The sequence below is a fragment of the Asterias rubens genome, chromosome 8 (assembly GCF_902459465.1).
Source record: "Asterias rubens chromosome 8, eAstRub1.3, whole genome shotgun sequence".
In the NCBI taxonomy this organism is placed as follows: domain Eukaryota; kingdom Metazoa; phylum Echinodermata; class Asteroidea; order Forcipulatida; family Asteriidae; genus Asterias; species Asterias rubens.
Genome location: NC_047069.1, coordinates 2,874,213 through 2,894,821, shown reverse-complemented (window position 1 = coordinate 2,894,821; position 20,609 = coordinate 2,874,213). Strand labels below are relative to the sequence as shown.

The following is a 20,609-nucleotide window of genomic DNA, read 5'->3' as shown; positions in this document are numbered from 1 at the left end:
CTCACCCAGTGACAAGAAGCAAGTTTGAATCGTATTGGTTAATGATAATTCTTTATGTAACAAAAGGTGGCATTTGGTCTTAACTTTGTGGTGCACACACTCATTGGATGTCGCTTTGTTCTAATTTAAGAAAAATCATATTCTTCAACATTGTAAAAATGACTGTGTTGACATTTGAAAGTCCGTGTAGCTGCAATGCTATACATTATGTGGACCTCTTTTGTTCTTCGCTGTTCACGCTTGTATCACAATCTGTCCCAGTTTTTGATTCTTGTTGTCAAACTATATTGAACCAACTTATCATTCTAGTCTACTAGTCTAACCTCATTCCCAAACTTCTTGACCCCCAACAGTTAATGTCAATGCATCATACCATCAGCGAGAAGAAGGATGTGAACTACCGGACTGATGATGAAGTATATAACAATTTGGTGGTGTGGAGACAAAGCTGCATCGCACAATTGATGAGGTAAATACATCCGAAAGTATTGCTAATTTTGTGGAAAACAAAGTTCATTTCTGTAGAAAAGAATACACAATAACTATGGATTTATTGCATCGTTGAGACAAGGTCATATAATGCAGTACGATCTTGTGACAGTTGCAATGTCATACTGAGATAGTAAAGGTTTGCAATAACACCATGTAATGATAATCTTTAAATAAGTTGGGTTGGTTCTGAAAAGAACCTGTGGTTTCAACTCAAAGTTTGGACCAGTTTGTTAATTTAGATATTATCATTACATGGTGTTACTGCAAACCATTCACTATATTGTGTTTCCACTATGCAAAGTTTCAAATCCTACTTAATGTCATACTTGTTTTCTTATCACAACAAGAATGAATACACAAACTTTTAAATTAAAACTATTGTCTTTTCTATTAAGGTACAAAGTTGAATCTTTAGAATTTTAAAATTTGTAATTTTTGAGCTAGCTTTTAGTCCATGGAGGTGTCATGACCGAAGGGTTAAGAGCACCTAATTCAAACTCTGTTGTTTCTGATCAACAGAGTGTGGGTTCGAGTCCCTGTCGTAACACTAGTGTCCTCAAGCAAGTCTTTAAACCATTGCTTCGTCCTTCAGATGGGACGTCATGCCGTTGGTCATGTGTGTTGTTTATTGTCACATAAAATAACTCTGTGCACTTGTCGGGGACGGGGCTCACCCCGGTGTTCATGGCTGTGGCTGCTGTATGCCGTGTAGCTAGCACCTTGTAAACCCTTATAATGTGCTACATAATTGGGTCTCAGAATTCATAACTTCAAAACCTATGTTTCTCTTAAAACGTATATAACAAGCGCCTTGTTGGTAGATACGTGCGCTATATAAGACTTTAATATTAATATTAATATAAATGCTTCTCTATTTTCACAGGTTGACAGAGAAACTGATAGTATCAAGAATGAGATAAATCACCACACTAAGTATGGTCGTCAGGGAACCAAGCAGGCTGTGGACTGTGGTGCCAGGGGTACTCATTGGTTGCAACTCCGGCCAGAAGTCCAATGAGATAGCTGAGATTATTGCTGCAGTTTAAGTGAGAGGAGAGCCCCAGGGTTTGAGTCTCTGACTGGAATCTGGATGAAGCTGTTCATGCATCAACCAATAACTGAGTTTGTGCTGCTGGAATTGGATTTGAAATCTCAACAATCTCAACTGAGGTCAATGATGCAGACATCTCTGATATTACAGTAGCAGTGAAGTACTCCTCAGCCATCGCTCAGAAAACTACTGTAGCTGAGAAGGCCACTGCAGCAACAGGATCCTAACTATCTCAACCAAAGTTGATGATGCAGTCACCTCTGATATTACAGTAGCAGTGAAGGCGTACCATGGACCCCCAAAGTACTCCTCAGCCATTGCTCAGAAAACTACTGTAGCTGAGAAGGCCACTGCAGCAACAGGATCCTAACTATCTCAACCAAAGTTGATGATGCAGTCACCTCTGATATTACAGTAGCAGTGAAGCAGTGAGTATTTAATAATGAGTATTGAGTGTTGAGTATTAAGTTTTGAGTGTTGATCCCATGTACACCACATGCAGCTACTGTCTGCAGCACTCACCCTAGCTTTTGGGAATCAAATTGCACATACAAGTTATGGTAAGACTGTAAAGGCCTCATTGCCTAAAGTGCACAGTGTATTGTGTAACAAACAGGAACATTGACTACAAAAAAGTCACAATCGGGGGAATTGGGTCAAAGAGAAAATTTGTAGATTGTTCAAATTCAAACACCCATCGATCCACAGTTGACTTTATAAAGGACAAAATGATATTATAAAAGCAGTGATTGGTCATTAGAATAAAGTTTATTGACAAATAGATGTAAATTTAAGACAGCTGATGATCAAGTTCGTTTTGCATTGATAGCATCAGGCCTGCTACTTCAGGGAGACAACAAAGGCGATTGCCTCCATGCCCCTGGTCATTGTCTTGGTGCCCTTGAAATGCTCCAGTACAAATTTCCTTGTAGGGTGCCCTCTACCAAGGAGAAAATGCCTTAGTGCCCTTGCCCTTTCCAAAACAAAGCATACAGGTCTGTAGCACAATGCTGTAATATTTATAGATATCCTTAACTAGCAAATTTGCTGATCTTATGTGATGTTCCATTCCCAAACCAGGGCATTGTGCACCCCTTTATACCCATCTAAAATTTAACCCTAGTCTTGGTGTTGACTGATTAAGGCCTATATTTTGAGAATTCTTAACATACTATAACATAATATTTGTTTTAATTCACCCATATACATGTACACCGATGTGTGTTGGCATTGTATATGCTTTCCTGAGTTCTGTGAAAATAAACACAGGCATATTACTTGGTTGGGATTAGAACCCAGAACCTTTTCAAATCTAAAGCAGTGTCTTACCAACTAGACCACTGAGATAAGAGCACTGAGATAGCCCGGTAGCTAGAGGCAGGTTGAATCCTATATATTTATGCAGCAAGTATGATAAGCCCTGTGCTTACCCGAAGCTCTATAAGAAGAAAATCACAGGCATATTACTTGCGTAGGAATCGATCCCACAACCTTTTAAATTCTTAAGCAGTGTCTTACAAGTGTCTTGCCTGTGATTTTTTTTTCACCAAGCTCGCGAAGGCACTGAGTATACAGTGCTAACACACATCGGTTTTTATGGGTTAAAATATATTATATTAAAAAAAAACAATTTGAATTAATATAAGTTTTAAAACATCAATTACACCAATAACCAATGATGTGCCATCCCTTTTCGATGTTTCTTGAAAACTAGAAGACTTGATGTATGTTAATACATGTATGTATGTATGTATAGAAAGGCAGGTTTAAATTAAGAAGGAACAGTTAGGGGATCTAAAGTAATTAAGTGTTGATTTGTTTACACACTAGTTAACCATCGTTTGTGTAGCTCTTGTTCTAAAAAGGGCCATTTCTGACCCTCGGTGGTTTCTGACTTAAGCTCTGACTTATTTTTAACCTAAAAAAAGATGGATCTTGATCCCATTGCATGAAGCCTGTAAGCATACAAAGTTGCTTAGCACAAAAAAAGCTTGCTTAATAGAAACTGGTTACCAGCCAAAATGCCTAAATTGTTGTTGCTGTAACTGTTTTCCAAATCGTGTTTTGCTTAGCAGCTTTATACAGTTCGAAACTGTAAGTTGAAAGGATTTTAGTCAGGGCTGTGGTTTAGGAATGCTTACCAATAAGTTCCATATTAGACAACAAAGTACACAACACTGGTGTTAATCACTGGTGTTAAATGTTACCATCAGGGCCAAACTTCATAAAGCTGTTAAAGACACTGCACACTATTGGTAATTGTCAAAGACCAGTTTTCTCACTTGGTGTATCTCAACATATGCATAAAATAACAAACCTGTGAAAATTTGAGCTTAATCAGTCGTCGAAGTTGCAAGATAATAATGACAGAAAAAAACACCCTTGTCACACGAAGTTGTGTGCTTTCATATGCTTGATTTCGAGACCTCAAACTAAACTTGAGGTCTCAAAATGAACTTCGTGGAACATTACTTCTTTCTCAAAAACTATGTTACTTCAGAGGGAGCCGTTTCTCACAATGTTTTATACTATCAACCTCTCCCCATTACTTGTTACCAAGTGAGGTTTTATGCTGAAAATTATTTTTAGTAATTACCAATAGTGTCCACCGCCTTTAATCAGAAAAAACTGCTTAACAAATTGTTTTGCTAAGCATAAATTGAGTGGGGCAACAGTCTGTTTAAACCTATTCCCTAACGTAATTTTGGCTGGTGACCTTTTTTTGCTAAGCAATACTTTTCTGTGCCTAGCTAATTTTGTTGTGCATTGCTCACTTTTGAATTAATTATACTGTAGTTTTAATGTCGCTGTTACTAGTAACTACCACTATCTTTGGGGTAAAGGTTAAATCAATAAGCAATTCATTATGACACAACCATTTTATTTGTCTTTAGTTCAAACCAGAGTAACCAATAACAAGACAAACCAGACTTAATGAAATCAGCATAAGAACTGTCATTGTCACTGTGGGCGTCGGGGACCCGACTGTTGCAGCAAAGTCAATAATGTCAAGATGTCTGTATAAACATTCTCAGGTTGGTCACAATTTAAACAAAGTTCATTCATTCAACAGTTTTCTTTTATTTAACCCTGTTGGGTTTCTTTACCAGCTTGTTTGAAGTAGCGATAACTTATTGCTGTGCCGAAATGATTGAGCTACAAATAAATAAGAATGACACAAAGTTGTTTTTGTTTTCCCCTCGTGGTTATTTTCTGTTGACCAGTAGTGGCTAGCCAAGCCGTTTTTGTTGTTCCGCTTTTGTTGTTCCGCTTTTGTTGATCTTTATTGTTGAAATTGTTTTATGTAAAATTTCATTATACTTAGTTCTTTTTTACTACTCTATTGTTCGGCTATTGAGATTGTTGGCGTTTTTTGACTGGTTCTGGGTTTTGACGTTTCATTCTCGCTTTTGTTTCGGTCAACGGGGAAAAAATGCAAGAGAAAAACAAATCGTTTAGCATGCACAGAGGAAGCAAAAAGTTTCAGTTGAATTAAAAAAAAACACATTCAATATTTCGATTGTTCCAAGAACACTCAATATAATTCATCACTACAACTTGACTATAGATTTTACTGTACTTTATTTGATGACCTGAATACACAACTAAGTCAGCCTTTTTGTGTGTTTTTATTCAAACAAGGACTAAGTAAAATCTGAAAAAAAATCACTTATATACTAGCACGATTTGATGTATACACTGTATGCTATTGAAATGAAACTTGCTAATCATCAACTTGGGAAATGGGTTTCAAAATTCGTCAAAATAAAGTATTACCATAGATTCCTACATAGCTTGGCCCCTTCATTGTCATTTAGACCCTTTCCCATCACACATGCGTAGGGAACCAGACCCAGTGTTCTATGGCCACATTGTAAACACAACGTGCCTGCATCCTGTCTGTTAATTTTCGTACAGAATGCATGACTTTCCGAGCTGACGAAGTGTTCAACTGGGAGGAGGAGAAATGTGAACATAAAACCAGATGTTTATATCTCAGTGTGAGGCAAGGAAGGTCAAGTGGAAGAGAGCAATTGGAGTACATCAGGTACGTGAATCAAATTCAATTTGTAGACATGTTCGCGCGCTCGGTTAACAGCAACAATTAAGGGCGCCCTCTGTTTTTCTTTTGTATGTCCTTTCCGTAACCAAGGCTTGGGTTCCAACTGTAGCTCCTACTATCTAATTGGAAACCTGTACCGAATGTGTACGTTTTCAAACTTACCGAAAGAAAGCCGAGCTTTTCAAAATGACCCTAGAGTGTTTATCTATAAGTGTGTATCTTGGTAGCGCAACAAGTACATAACGTCAGATGCTGGTCTTGTTTAGAGTAAAGCAGTTTTGTCCTTGGGTTAGTTTCCTCGCTAAGCATGCTAAGGAACAGGAGGTAACTTTTTAGCTTAGTGGTGGTCACTGACGTAACCAAACATTTCCAATCGGAAGGGGGGTGCAAGTAGGGGCAAAAACATAACTCACGGGGTGGGGCTAAGTATTGAACCATTCATGTTGAGGTGTTTTATAATCTTTTTTGGGGCGGGTTGGGCTAGGGTTCTGGTACCGCCCTCACCCCCATTGCGCCACGGGTGCTGGTGGTTAACATTTTGTATTAAAATCTTTTAAAAACTCTTGCCCATTTTGAAGTATTTTTTCTTTTCCAGTGTGGCCATTTTGGGTTGTAAATAGGTCGTTTCGTTTCAAGTAAAACAAAATAGTGTAATTTAAATCTTTTGTGTCGAGGCCGGCATTCGAACTCAGACATGACGTCTGAAGTATGACATTTACTGCGTCTTAACTCACTGAGCTAGTGCGGTAGTGCTTCATTTATAGAATAATTCAAGTCTGTTATGGTCTGTTGTTCACGTCCCAGTGATCAAACGACCGTCCCACAATGCATGTGGATTTATTTTGCCTTATAAGAATTAAAATCGGGTCTGGCAAGCACCAACGTGCTAGGGCGATTCGTTAGGCGCTGGTACTGTCTCTGAACTCCGAATCGGTATGAGCCACCGGTCCCGAGTTCGATCCCGGCCCCTCGCAATAACACGAAACAAGGCATTAATTACTGGGAAAGACACCAGTATGGTTTGGGAGCCGCTTTGTTTACCCTGAGCGAGGGGGGCAAGGACTGCTAGGGTTGAGAGATAGGGAAGGATATACTGTGAAGTCGGTTGTCATACCAGAAGGGTGCTATATGGAAGCCGGTAAGGGGCCTCTGTTAGTGGTGTATGTGTTGCGCGGACCATACATTGCAATGGGGGAATAACCCGAATCGCGGCTCCTGAATACCTGACAAATCGCAGAGTAACTTTTTGTTTTTTATTTTGAAATTGTTTATTTTGTATTCCAAGTTGTATGTTTTATTTAATCAGAAACATCGACGGCAAAGAGAGGCACTCTCCCAAACATAAAAATAATTGACTGGGAAGATATTAAAACAAATGAAATAATAATATATCTCGTCGCGACAATTTATTTGTAATATTTGTTTGATATGTTTGGTGTAAAAAAAATCAATTAGGCGCTTACCACCTCAAGTAATATCCAACAAATAGATGTTTAAAGGCCTTGTAATCCTCTGGTGTTTTGGACAGTTTTAATCATAATAAAGTATAAAACAGTAAGTACTGAGTATACAGTGGTAACACACATCGATGTGGTAAAAATCAAAATTATTATCTTTATCCCTGATGCAAATTTAACATCCATTAAATTGTTTGCAATACCCGCTGCTAAAACATAGGATTCGAACTGCCTCAATTTACCGGGCAGTCTCGGTGGTCTAGTTGGTAAGACACTGCTCTAGGATAGCAAAGGTCGTGGGTTCGAATCCAACCCGAGTCCTGTGATTTTTTTTTCTTCACAAAAGTTGGGTAAGTACTGAGTATACAGTGCTAAAATATTATTTACCCTCGATGCAAATTTAACATCTGTTATATATAATAGATATGTACAACTGAACATTTTATTTTAACATGTGTTTTTGCTTTTGAGTTATCCTCGAAACTCTGGTGCTAGTAATGTCCACGCAGGAAATATAATCCCTTTAGGAATACGCAATCCGAGAAGCGTTTAAAATCAAACTCATGGGGAGAATAAGTAATAATATCTTTTTCCATAACTGCAGTTCTTCGTACTTTCTCAAAAAGATATACTATCAAAGCTGCTTTACTTCTCTTTATACCACGTACGTTTTCATGCTCATATTTTATTAGCATAATACTTACATCCCGTTTTCCGCCCAGGTAGTAGTTAAAATCAGAACAGTTATTTTCCGAACTTAGAAGTCTCCTGAAAAATCCGATAAATCTACTCTGCGTTAGTAAAATAATAGCAAGGCAGTTCTGTAAAGAACACACTCCATCTGGCATGTAGATACACACATGATGTTACAGCAAACCAAACTGATACCTCATCACCATGCAATGCCTCAAATCATATATTTTATTTGTTCATAATAATATTTCCAACAGATTTACTCATCAATGAATATTTATTTTGGCATTTCCGTAACAAGCAGAAACTACTTGACTATGACCACCAAAATCCTATACGTCCCCCCCCCCCCCAACCCCCTTTCAACCGCGATTCTTCGAGCTAAAAACGCTGTCCCAAGCAAAAATTTATGTTGTCAAAATTAACCTTCTCATCAGCTCAAGTTAATTGTAGCACTTTTATTACAGGGGGAATCTAGCATGCTAGACTGTAGCCGGCAAAAACTTAAACCAAGTGGTTGACAACAGTACAACATGTAAGGACTGAATCTGTCTATGTCCCCGCTAGATACCACGTATAGCGAAGTGAAAATGAGACCGTTAAGTTGGCATAGCGCCCTCACTGTGCTCTGTGATCCTTGATTTATTTATTGTTCTTTTCAGTCGTAGGGAGTCATAGAGTTGTAGGAGTCCTACAATGACCAATGTGATGTTGCTTTGAAATCATATCTTATTTAATTAACCACAGTTTCTATTGTGCGCTGTTGACAGTCCAAACAAGCTTCACACACATTATTTTCAGTAAATTTAACCAAGTTTACCTTTGACAAGATGTACCATGAGCTAAGCACACGCGGTTACATTGCGGTTGCAACGACGGACCGAGGACAAAACTAACTATTGACTTAGTCGTGTTATACACAAAAGTAGAACTATAATTTTGGAAAGGAAGAATATTCCGGAGTTTGTGACATGAGACCTTACCGGTCGCTGACGAAGCCAGTAATGGGTAAACACAGTTCCACCAACCAGGTCCACGAGAATTTCACTTGATGTCATGTGTTTGTGCACGGAAAGTGTGCTTTTACATTGCCCTCATTGTGACTTTGCTGCCAATATTAGCAATAAAAATCTCCCAGAGAAGCTGCAAATCCCTTTAGTTACACCCTGAAATTAATTTATTAGAAGGGGAAGCTGTCAGACAACTTCGCGATCTCCCTTATCACAACCCGACTTCACGCCGTACACAACGCAACAAACACGGCGCTTGAGCTCGCTCAAACCTCAGTAATTTACGTCAAGTCTAGCCATACTCTCAAAAGAAAACCTCTTTTTAAATAGACTACTGAAAATATCAAACAGCAAACTTGATTTAAATCATTGTCACATAAAAAATTATAAAACTATTTGACTATGACCACCAAAATCCAAACAACGTTACCCCTCCCCCTTTTTTCGGTTGTATGTTTCAACAGGCTAAAACGCTGTCCCAAACAAATGTTTTTAAAACCTTCTCATCGGCTTATACTCACTTTTAGCACTTTAATTACAGGGGAAATCGGGAATCTAGCACCCTAGACTGTAGCCGGCAAAATCTTAAACCAAGGAGTTGATAACATTACAACATGTAAGAACTGAATCTGTCTATGTCCCCGCTAGATACCCCGTATAGCGAAGTAAAAATGAGACCGTTAAGTTGGCAGAGCGCCCTCACTTTGCTCTGTTTTCCTCGATTTACTTATTGTTCTTTGCAGTCGTAGGGAGTCATAGAGTTGTAGGAGTCATTCAATGATCAATGTGATGTTGAATTCTGGAATTCTATTTCATTTAGTTATTCACAGTTTAGCACACGCGGTTACATTGAGTTGCAAGGACGGACCGAGGACAAAACTAATCATTGACTTAGTCGTGTTATACACAAAATTAGAACTATAATTTTGGAAAGGAAGAATATTCCGGAGTTTGTGACATGAGACCTTACCGGTCGCTGACGATGCCAGTAGTGGGTAAACACAGTTTGACCAATGTTCACTCGATGTCTTGTGTTTGTGCACGAAAAGTAAGGTGTTATATTCCTCATTGTAATGGTTTTGCTGCCAATATTTTCAATAAAAATTTCCAGAAAAAGCTGAAAATCCCTTTATTTACACCCTCAAATTATTTTATTAGAAGGGGAAGCTGTCAGACAACTTCGCGATCTCCCTTATCACAACCCGACTTCACGCCGTACACAACGCAACAAACACGGCGCTTGAGCTCGCTCAAACCTCAGTAATTTACGTTAAGTCTAGCCATACTCTCAAAAGAAACCTCTTTTGAAGTAGAATACTGAAATATCAAACATAAAAAAAACAAAAACTACTTGACTATGACCACCAAAATCCAAACAACGTTACCCTCCCCCTTCTTTTTGGTCGCAAGTTTCAACGGGCTAAAACGCTTTCCAAAACAAATGTTGTCAAAACCTTCTCATCAGCTCTTGTTAATTAATAGTTTAGCACTTTAATCACAAGGGGAATCTAGCATCCTAGACTGTAGCCGGCAAAACTTAAACCAAGTGGATGACAATATTACAACATGTAAGGACTGAATCTGTCTATGTCCCCTGTATAGCGAAGTGAAAATGAGACCGTTAAGTTGGCATAGCGCCCTCACTTTGCTCTGTGATCCTCGAATTATTTATTGTTCTTTTCAGTCGTAGGGAGTCATAGAGTTGTAGGAGTCCTACAATGACCAATGTGATGTTGAATTGAAATTCTGGATTTCTATATTATTTAATTGCTCACAGTTTCTATTGTGCACTGTTGCCAGTCCAAACAAGTTTCACACAAATAATTATCAGTGGAGAAGATGCTAGTTGCAACGACGGGCCGAGCATTAAACAGAAGATGCTAGTTGCAACGACGGGCCGAGCATTAAACAAACCATTGACTTAGTAGCGTTATACACAAATTTAGAACTAGAATTCTAGAGTGGAAGAATATACACAGTAGCTAATTAATGTGCAACAATATAAGAAAACAGTTGCAGTGTCCAACGTGCTCGCTGGCCCGATCCCCATTTATGAGTATTATCACGCTAACAACTATTTCTTTTTCAACATGACCTGCCAAGTCCAAGACTATGAGCACCAAAAACTACACAACTGTTGGCCTTTATCACGAAATGATTATAGAATTTTCTTAGTAAGGAAAAAACTAAGTTCCTGACAATGTCCTCCAAAGTTCGAATAAAGTAACCCAGTTGAGCCGCTTAAGTTTGTTGTATAGCGCTATTATTTTTTTTTATAGATTAAAACACTGTCCCAAACAATTCATTTTGTCAACAAAACCTTCTCATCAGCGTATAATATTAATTTAAGCATTTTAGAAGGGTAGGGGAAACAGGCATGCTAGACTGTAGCCGGCAAACCCTAAACAAGGCGTTGACATACATTAACATATATTATACTTGAATGTACGTCCCTGCATAACTCCACAGTAAGCGGAATCATGAAATTAGACCATGTATTTAATTACCATCGCTAAGCTTACTCCACAAATTAAAAACTCTGGCTTACAATCTTAAATGTATCAGTTCATTCTTGTAATTGTTTAATTTCAAGAAGTCCGGATTGAGATACGTATCATCTTGAAGCGGCTAAGTTTCCCACCAGACATACCGACCTTCCAGGCCCCTTACTCCCGGTCAAGGAAATACTGTCGCTTTTTGAGATTCTCAGGGCAGAAAATCGAATAATTCGATGTCTCGACTAGATAGTCGTACTTTTTTGTGACCGTTAAACTGACATAGCGCCCTCACCGGGCTAGGTCATTATCCATTGTTCTTGTCGGTGCTTTTTGTTCAAGAAGTTGGTGGAGTCCCATGAGGTCCAACTTGATTTGGACTTTAAATTAAATCTCATTCCAAGGGAAATCCTTTGCTTGACCTCCATTGTATTTTCCTCTCAGCCTCGATATGAAGGTTCGCATAACGAGTGCAAAGATTGTTGTTTATCAGAAGTGAATGAAGAAGTGGGAAATGTTTTGTAATGTGAAATGGAATATATGCCAACTGTATGCGTGTGTGTTCCTCTGAAGGATTTAACTTGTATTTGACAAACTTATTGTTCACGCCTTAGAAGAAAACAAAATCAAATTAAAGTAAACAATATTGTGCTCATCAGCAAAGTAATACTGGGCGACCCTTCGTATCCTTATTCGTTTTACCAAGATGTAAACTCATGTGGTAGGCCTACCATTTTAATATTCTTTTGAAGTGTTATGTTCCCTATAGAGAAAACCTTTATTGGCTTTCCCTTTTACGACGTTGCAGTACAACAAATAATTATTAAAACTAAATCACTCATTTACAGAGTATCAAGTAATTGCATTTTCAAGCTAATAATTGCAAGTTTACCGCTGGTAGTACACTAAAAACATACCAATCGAATAGTTAGAAACTAGTGCCACCATTTTTTCTCTACTATGAAACCCAATGTAACCAAACCGAGGCTGGAAGGGAAATTAGTCTGGTCCCTTAGTTCTAACTTCACAATCCGTATATTTTATTGTAAACGCAGATAGGAACACGGGACGGCAAAGAATGATGGAAGGTGTTTCGATTACGGCTCAGTGGAAGATTGACATGTTGGCTGTTGTAGCGGTAAGTCATAAACAATATTTTTTTTAATATTATACAGTACGAAAGCTCTAAGTAAGCTTTCTGGTCAATTGAATGGTTTGGAAAACAACTGCATGACTTGTTTTTTGTCCTCAGTGGCAATCACCTTTTCCATGTGCGTTTAGGGACTGTGAATATGGACAGTAACGGCTATGTATAGACCCTAGAACCAAACGATGAATCTTACATTCATTGTTGTAGGCAAAGGAAATTATGTAACACTACAAAGGTTGGTTGCAGTTGTCATTGTTCTGATGTAGTAGTCAATCTGTACAAGTCTGAAATCGTACAGCAACCTATGGTTAGCTTGGTATGCAATAGGTTCATAGTGAATAGCGTCCAGTGTAAAAGTATTGTATTTTAACTATTGTCTGTTTGCCAAGTGCTTCTGCCAGCTCGTCATTGCTTCCCGTAGCTATGTCAACCACTGCAGTACAGAAAAGGCACTTTGGCTGGTCCTTTCGTATTGGACTGGCTAAGATGTTTTGACCCTTAACCTCGACAGAACACATTCATCTCTAAATATCACATCGAAAAGGGAAATAAATCATTTTCAAAATTGTTGAAAAAGCATTTGAAAAAAATTGCCTAATAATATTATTCCTATAGAGAAGCATGCTTTTTTTCTAAAGCAGATTGCTGCGAGGGACCGTGTCCACATAGGGACCGTAACAAACTTTGTTGGATATGGTTACAGCTGGCTATAACTTGGAATTGTACTGGTCTGGTCTGTTATGTAATAAGATAGAAAGGATGGTTTCAATTGGCATGGGTATGCAGTACTCAATCTATAGAATTCCGAAATCGTACAGCAACATGTAACCCTATGGGTTTGCCTAGGATCTGATATGCCTTGGTTCATTGTGGACGCATTCTAGTGACGAAGTATTATTTTTAAACAATGTGGTGGTTGCCAAATTCTTTTACCTAGTCTTGCCATCCCTAAGATATGTAGAACACTGCCAGTAGTACGAAAAGGCACTTTGGCTGGCTTGGATAGAATAACGCAAAAAGGGAAGAAACCAGTGTCCATTTATACAATCTTTGCATAACAAATATTGAACTGTACAGTTAAGCTTGCCCTTAAATTTTAAATTTTATGAAAAAAGAAAAAAAAAAAATCTTTGTTTTTCTTCTTAAAAGATTCAACTACGTTTCAGTATAATTTGTTGTCACGTTTTTTAAATCTATAAAAAGCATGTGTAATTAAAATTTCATTGAAAGATTTAATTTATACATCTGAAACAATTTTTGAAAGTTAAAACTATATGTTTTGTATTCTTTGTTGGCATGTTTTTTTTCTATCATGTAATTATTTTATCCAAACCTATATTGGAGGTATATTTCCTGGCCCGTTTGTGTTCAGTGTTTGACACTTTCATGGAACTTAGCGCTGTACTGGTCTGGTCTGTTATATAATGCTTACAAAGGACGGTTTTAGTTGGCATGGTGATGCAGTAATCAATCTATAGAATTCCGAAATCGTACAGCAACATGTAACCCAATGGGTTTGCCTAGGATCTGATATGCCTTGGTTCATTGTGAACGCAATCTAGTGACCAAGTATTGTTTCTAAACAATAGTGTGGTTGACAGCTCCTTCTTGCTAGTCTTTGCTTCCCATAGATATGTAGATCACTGCAAATAGTACGAAAAGGCACTTTGGCCAGCTTGGATATAATAACACAAAAAGGAAGAAACCAGTGTCCATTGATAACAACTTTGAAAATTAATTGCATACAAAAATATTGAGTTGTACAGTTTAACTTGCCTTTAAATTTTAAATTCCATGAACAAAATAATAATTGTTAATATATATATATACATATTTGTTTTTCGTAAAAGCTTGAACTGCTTTTTATTATATATAATAATATATGAAAGGGCTATTGCCTGTCCCTTTTTGTTCAGTATTTGACACTTTCATTTGCTGCGAGGGACCGTGTCCACATAGGGACCGTAACAAACTTGTTTGGATGTGATTAAAGGTTGCCCGAACTTAGCATTGTACTGGTCTGGTCTGTTCTGTTATATAATACTACATTGGCATGGCTATGCAGTACTCAATCTATACAATTGCAAGGGACCGTGCTCACTTATGGACCGTAACAAACATTTTGGATATGGTTAAAGGTTGATGGCACTTCGCATTGCACTGGTCTGTCGTGAATCATTTGAATCGCACAAATCCCTTACATCTATACAACAATGAGACTTCTACAATGGATGGTTCTATAGTTGTCATTGATATGCAGCCTGTATTTAATTCTGAAAACTCCAACATGCAAACCTATGTGTTGACCAATGACATTGTACATGGCTTGCCCCAAAGAAAGATAATACGACCCATAAAATCGACCATAATTATTTCCTTTTTCAGTAAACGAACAAAAATCAGCAGAAAATCATTTTTAAAAATCCGTAATGAAAATTTCATGACGAGATTTAGTTTATACATTTCGAGCATTTTTAAGATCTACAATTTGTTTTATACTTTGTTGGCTCGTTTTTTCTTTCTTTTCGTTGGATAAATAAATTGTATGCTTTACTCAAGTGCTTACTTCTGAACACCTTATCCAACTTGTGGTTGTAAGGGAGATAACCGGACATTAAACTATTCATGTGACGTCACGCTATTGCTGTGAGGGACCGTGTTCACGTAGGGACCGTAAGCAACAACTTTAAAGATTGCTGAAACTTATTCACTACATGTATACATATCTTTTCCTGGTTCTCACATCAAATGGTTAGGCCTACACGTACTAGTCTATGCGGTGGGCCATTATATAATCACAATACATGGCTTCGGTTGTCATGGTTAAGCAAAACTTAATCACCATTGTTTCAAAACCGCACGTCCTATACTTTAACAAGTAAACCTTTGTGTTAGATGGTCTGGCCTCTATGCTTTGGTTCATTGTTAATAACAATGGTGTGCTTGCCAGTTGTAGAAAGGTACCACAAAGTGTCCCTGTCAACCAGTCAATACTGCCCATCTATGTTAACCATTGCCAGTGGAGCATTCATAAATGGCACTTTGGCTGGTCTTTTCTTAATGGACTGGCCAAGATGTTTTGACCCTTAACCTCGACAGAACACATTCCATCTATAAATATCACGTATGACCTTTGTTTACACAGACAAGGGAAATAAATCATTTTCAAAATTTTGAAAAAGCGATAAAAATAACTGCGTAATAATATTATTTATATAGAGAAGCGTGTTTTTTCTAAAACAAATAAAACATAAAAAGAAGGGAACCAATGTCTAATAATAAAATTTGTAAACTAATGGCATAGTAAACTTGTACACGTTAGCGTGCCCTCTTTTAATATTCCCAAAAATGTTGTCATGTTTTTTTTTCGGCCGTGAGTATAGTATCCAAACCTATTTATTGCATAATAATAAACATTGAATTGTACACTTAAGCTTGCCTTTTTTTTCGTAAAAAAAAACAATAAATTTTAATTTATTATTTTCTTAAAAGCTTGAACTACGTGTTAAAATATTTTGTTGAATAATAAATACATGTACCCAAACCTATATGAAAGGGATATTGCCTGGCCCTTTTTGGTTCAGTATTTGACACTTTGCTGCGAGGGACCGTGTTCACACATAATAGGGACCGTAACAAACGTTTTTGGATATGATTAAAGGTTGCCTGAACTAAGCATTGTACTGGTCTGGTCTGTTATATAATGCTAACAAAGGATCGTTTTAGTTGGCATGGTGATGCAGTACTCAATCTATAGAATTCCGAAATCGTACAGCAACATGTAACCCCAATCTATACAATTGCAAGGGACCGTGCTCACTTATGGACCGTAACAAACATTTTGGATATGGTTAAAGGTTGCTGACACTTAGCATTGCACTGGTCTGTCGTGAATCATTTGAATCGCACAAATCCCTTACATCTACAACAGTGAGACTTATATAATATTACAATGCTGCGAGGGACCGTGTTCACATATAGGGACCGTACCAAACTGTGTTGGATATGATTAAAGAATGCCTAAACCATGGAGGAATAACTGAACTTAGCATTGTACTGGTCTGGTCTGTTATATAACACTACAAAGGTTGATTCAGTTGGCATGGTTTTTAAACAATGGCGTGGTTGCCAGTTCCTTGTAGCTAGTCTTTGCTTCCTAAAGATATGTACTTCACTGCCAGTAGTACGAAAAGACACTTTGGCAGGCTCAGATCCAACTACAGAAAAAAAAAAGAAACCAGTGTCCATTGATAAAATCTATGAAAACTAATTGCATAATAAATATTGACTTAAGCTTGATCAATGGAAGGCGGGGGGGGGGGGGCATTTCAACCCTCAAAACACCCTAGTTTGAAAAAGGGATTCTTCTGTGTGAATGCGTTTATGTGAAACCATATAGCTAGCAGGAACACGTACAGAGATTCAGTCTTGATGGATCTGACATTACCATCCGACAAGCAGACCCGTGTTTAGCGAAGAATGCTACGATTCAGAATTCTATAGATTGAATAACGCATATCCATGCCAACTGAAACCCCATTGTAGTATTATGTAATGCTCATATCGTCGAACTGTGCATGTAAAGGTGTCTCGGCTAAATGCTTATAAGTTTCAGAAACCTTTAATCCCATGATTCCACAAAATGTTTGGTATTGTCCCTATGTGATGGACAGGATCCCCAACAGCAAAATACGAAGTGTAACGCACTGTACAAATCTATGTCAAGCCCTGAAATTCGTTCCAATGCAAACATAATTTATAGCTTTGAAAAACGACTTGAATTTTTATCCGTTTTATATAATATTTTAAACATGTTACGCTTTTCTGTGGGAATTTTAAGCAAATATATTTAAAGCCTTTTTTTTCAAATAATTGTGTTTATTGTTTTCTTCCCCTTTTCTCTATAAACGAAAGTCGGGTATATTTATCCCGTTGGCAGACCCCCACCGACAAAACAAATTCAACATAAATTTCAACTTTGAATTGTTTTCAGTTGAAATGAAATATTCGTTGATAAAACCTAAATATTTTCATGATAAACAAACAGGATACAGTAACTTATTATTGAAACCTTGATACTTGAATTGTGGGTTCACCACCACTCAAAATAAACTCCCATATCAACCAACGCTTAATGATATTCAAAAATATTCAACCAATATTTAAAGTCTCTCAGCCTTTAGGAAACCTATCGAACATTATTGTCCGACAAATAAACTTCAAATTTCCTTTAAACTTTTGGGGTCAGCCGTTTTCAATATTTTATTTTGCTAATTACCCTCATAATTTTTTTTGAAAACTTTCAAGTCTAAACTAAATGTATCCAGTCTCCACAAACGTTGAAGCACAGAACTTCTTCAAGTTTGGATAGACTGTTGTAAATATGACCCCAAAACGTTATTACTCAAAAGAAACTCTTGTTTGTTTTAGTTTGGTGCGCCCCTGGATGGAAGATCCAGGCAACCTCATTATACCTCCCTCTAGTGGCGCAGCAAGGCCATGGGCATGGGAACAGTCTACTGTCAGATGTGGTACCCAGCCCCTCTTGTCTAGCTTGTTAACATTACACTACTACCCAATGGTCATGTACAACTAATTAATGTACATACATGTACATCTATATGTACATGTACATGTGCGCAAAGTGAAAATCACTGAACAAATGACTCCAAAACACACCTCTGTTTTTGTGAGTTTTGTCGCTGAGTTGAGAGACAGACATTCAACAAAGTAACAGGTAAATTGTCACTTTAAATGGTAATGTACATGTACTTTAATTGGTTCGTAATTCTCTGTTCCTTGCCTCTCTTTGTCACGTTTTAGTTTTTATTAGTTAGCTGTTTAGTTGGACTACCGGCCCAAGTCCGTTGCATAACGCGTCAGTGGCAGTGTATGGGTCAGGGTATCTAGCCCCGGTCCAGTACTTACTGCATACAATACAATACATGGAGATGTAGTGGCCTGGTATTGGTAGGCTAGTCGGACGTCAATGCCATCACACTGACATTCTAAGAATAAATATTCTCTACAATGTAAACACACAATTTTGTCCGCAATTTGTTTATGTTTGTACCTGTTTGAGAAGGTTAACATTTTGTATACTATAGGCATGCATTTTTTTTTTGTATGTATGGACCGATTGATGTAAGTCTTAAATTCAGACCCTGATATTTTCATAAGTGAAAGCTATTTTGTTTATTGTTGTAATTAACTGGAGGTACCTGGCATATGATATCTTACACAATTTTGACAGCCCATGCCTTTCAACTAAATTGAGGTCAAACATTTTGAGTATGGAACGTCAGCATCAACACTGGTCAGCATTGTTGATGGACCTCAACAACCACTTAGAAAATACAGGCTAGGTATATGTGCAGGTAGTGGGGATGTTTACAAATAATTAAACAGCAAAAGAAAATCAAAATCCCACAATTACAAACTAAAATGCTAACTTCCCTTCTGTAATTTCTGTCCTTAAAAATGTCAACAATAAGAGACATGTCAATTAACAAATTTGTTAACAATTAATAAGTTCAAAACAAATCTGATGAAAGGTTCAAATAAGGATTGTTTTATAACAACAGCTGCAATACCTAGTCAACAATAAGAGTAATCAGTGTTTCAATTTTCCAGCGAAGTAATATTTGTCCTTGTACGTCAATGTTTTTGCGCGATGTCCCTTGATTTTCCAATCGACATGCAAGTTAAACGTTTGACATGAGTCGTACCCCCTCTGTTGTCCTCTGGCAGTAAGGCCCGCTTCAATTTGTTAATGAATGAGTGCTGTGATTACAGGAATGATAGCGCCCTCTAGCTGTGACAAGGTTTTTTCATATTGGTGATCATGAGACGGAAATTATTTTAGTGCTTATGTAAAAGCTTAATTTCATGAAATTGTTTTACTCATTTCTCAAAAACTATAGCACCTCAGCAAGTAATATTTCCAGGGAAGCTTTCTACATCATTATTTTAAAACTGTGTAAGTTTAATGTAAATCTGTCAACATTGTGTTTTGTGTCCTACAAAAAGTACATAGACCCTTTAAATAAAACAAATGTTTTTCGAGCGATAAATTAAGACAAAACTGGACACACCTTTGTTGCTCACTGGTTTGTGTGACCTTCACAACAAGTAGCAGAATCTTTCATATTATGACCTATTTTTGTCAACGTTGTTGTTTTCATAGGTGAGCTTGGTTGTCAGTTTGATGTACATTTTCTGCATCTGGAATGGGTGAGACTCAACATACTGTGGACTGGTGTTGGGCGCTTCAATACCAAGATGTGAATGTGGAACCTTGATGAGGATCCAGCCTGTGACTCACACAATCATACCATCATATTAACCAGCAACATCTCCTGTGTACCTCAGGTGAGTTTAAAATATTTCATTATTTATTTCTTAACATGTTTAAAGACACTGGACACAATTGGTAATTGTCAAAGACTAGCCTTCACAGTTAGTGTATCTCAACATATGCACACAAAAGTAAACCTGTGACAATTTGAGCTCAACCGGTCGTTGAAGTTGGGAGATATAAATGAAAGAAAAAACACCTTTGTCACAGGAAATTGTGTGCTTTCATTTGCTTGAGTTTGGGACTTCGAATTTTAAGTCTGAGGTCTCGAAATCAAATTTGTGGAAAATTAGTTCTTTCTCTAAAACTACATTACTTCAGAGGGAGCTGTTTCTCACAATGTTTTATACTATTAACCTCTCTCCTTTACTCGTTACCAACTAAAGTTTCATGCTAATAATTGTTTTGAGTAAATACCAATTGTGTCCACTGCCTTTAAGGGTTTGGGGCCGTTTGTTTTAGGGACAGTTACAGGAATAGAGGAAAACCAATGGGAGATTGGTCAAAGGTTTACAAATGACAGTGGACGAGAAGATCAAACAAACAACTAACAAACAAACAAGGAAACAAACAAACAAGCAAACAAGGTATGCACATTAAAACTAAGGACCTTTAACAAACGAGACCGTTAGGGTGACTCCCTAGTTTTGATGAAAGGCCCTAGTTTGAAAGTGTGTAGGATAATCAGTTAGAGCTGCAGCCAAAGAGAGAAAAGGGGGACAATAAGGCCCCCATTGAAAGTGAATATACTTCTGGGTGTTCAGACATTAGAAAGTTCTGTGATGTAAATGAGTGAATTCCATTTGTTGTACCATTTGTGTAATAACTGGGTGTTATTTCA

At 37.5% G+C, this 20,609-nt stretch overlaps 1 long non-coding RNA gene and 1 other non-coding gene across 3 annotated transcripts; both read left to right on the top strand.

Moving 5' to 3' along the window:
- Window positions 1-1,887: 1,887 nt before the first annotated feature.
- LOC117293794 lies at window positions 1,888-19,776 on the top strand. 2 transcript variants are annotated; one of them, XR_004519472.1, is made up of 5 exons: window positions 1,888-1,971; window positions 4,448-4,578; window positions 5,462-5,591; window positions 12,317-12,399; window positions 19,598-19,776. It is a non-coding gene; the product is annotated as an uncharacterized LOC117293794 (long non-coding RNA). The 2 variants fall into 2 exon arrangements; XR_004519471.1 differs by lacking the exon at window positions 1,888-1,971 and having other exon boundaries at window positions 4,140-4,578.
- Trnap-agg lies at window positions 7,312-7,384 on the top strand. The gene has a single exon. It is a non-coding gene; the product is annotated as a tRNA-Pro (tRNA).
- Window positions 19,777-20,609: the final 833 nt, after the last annotated feature.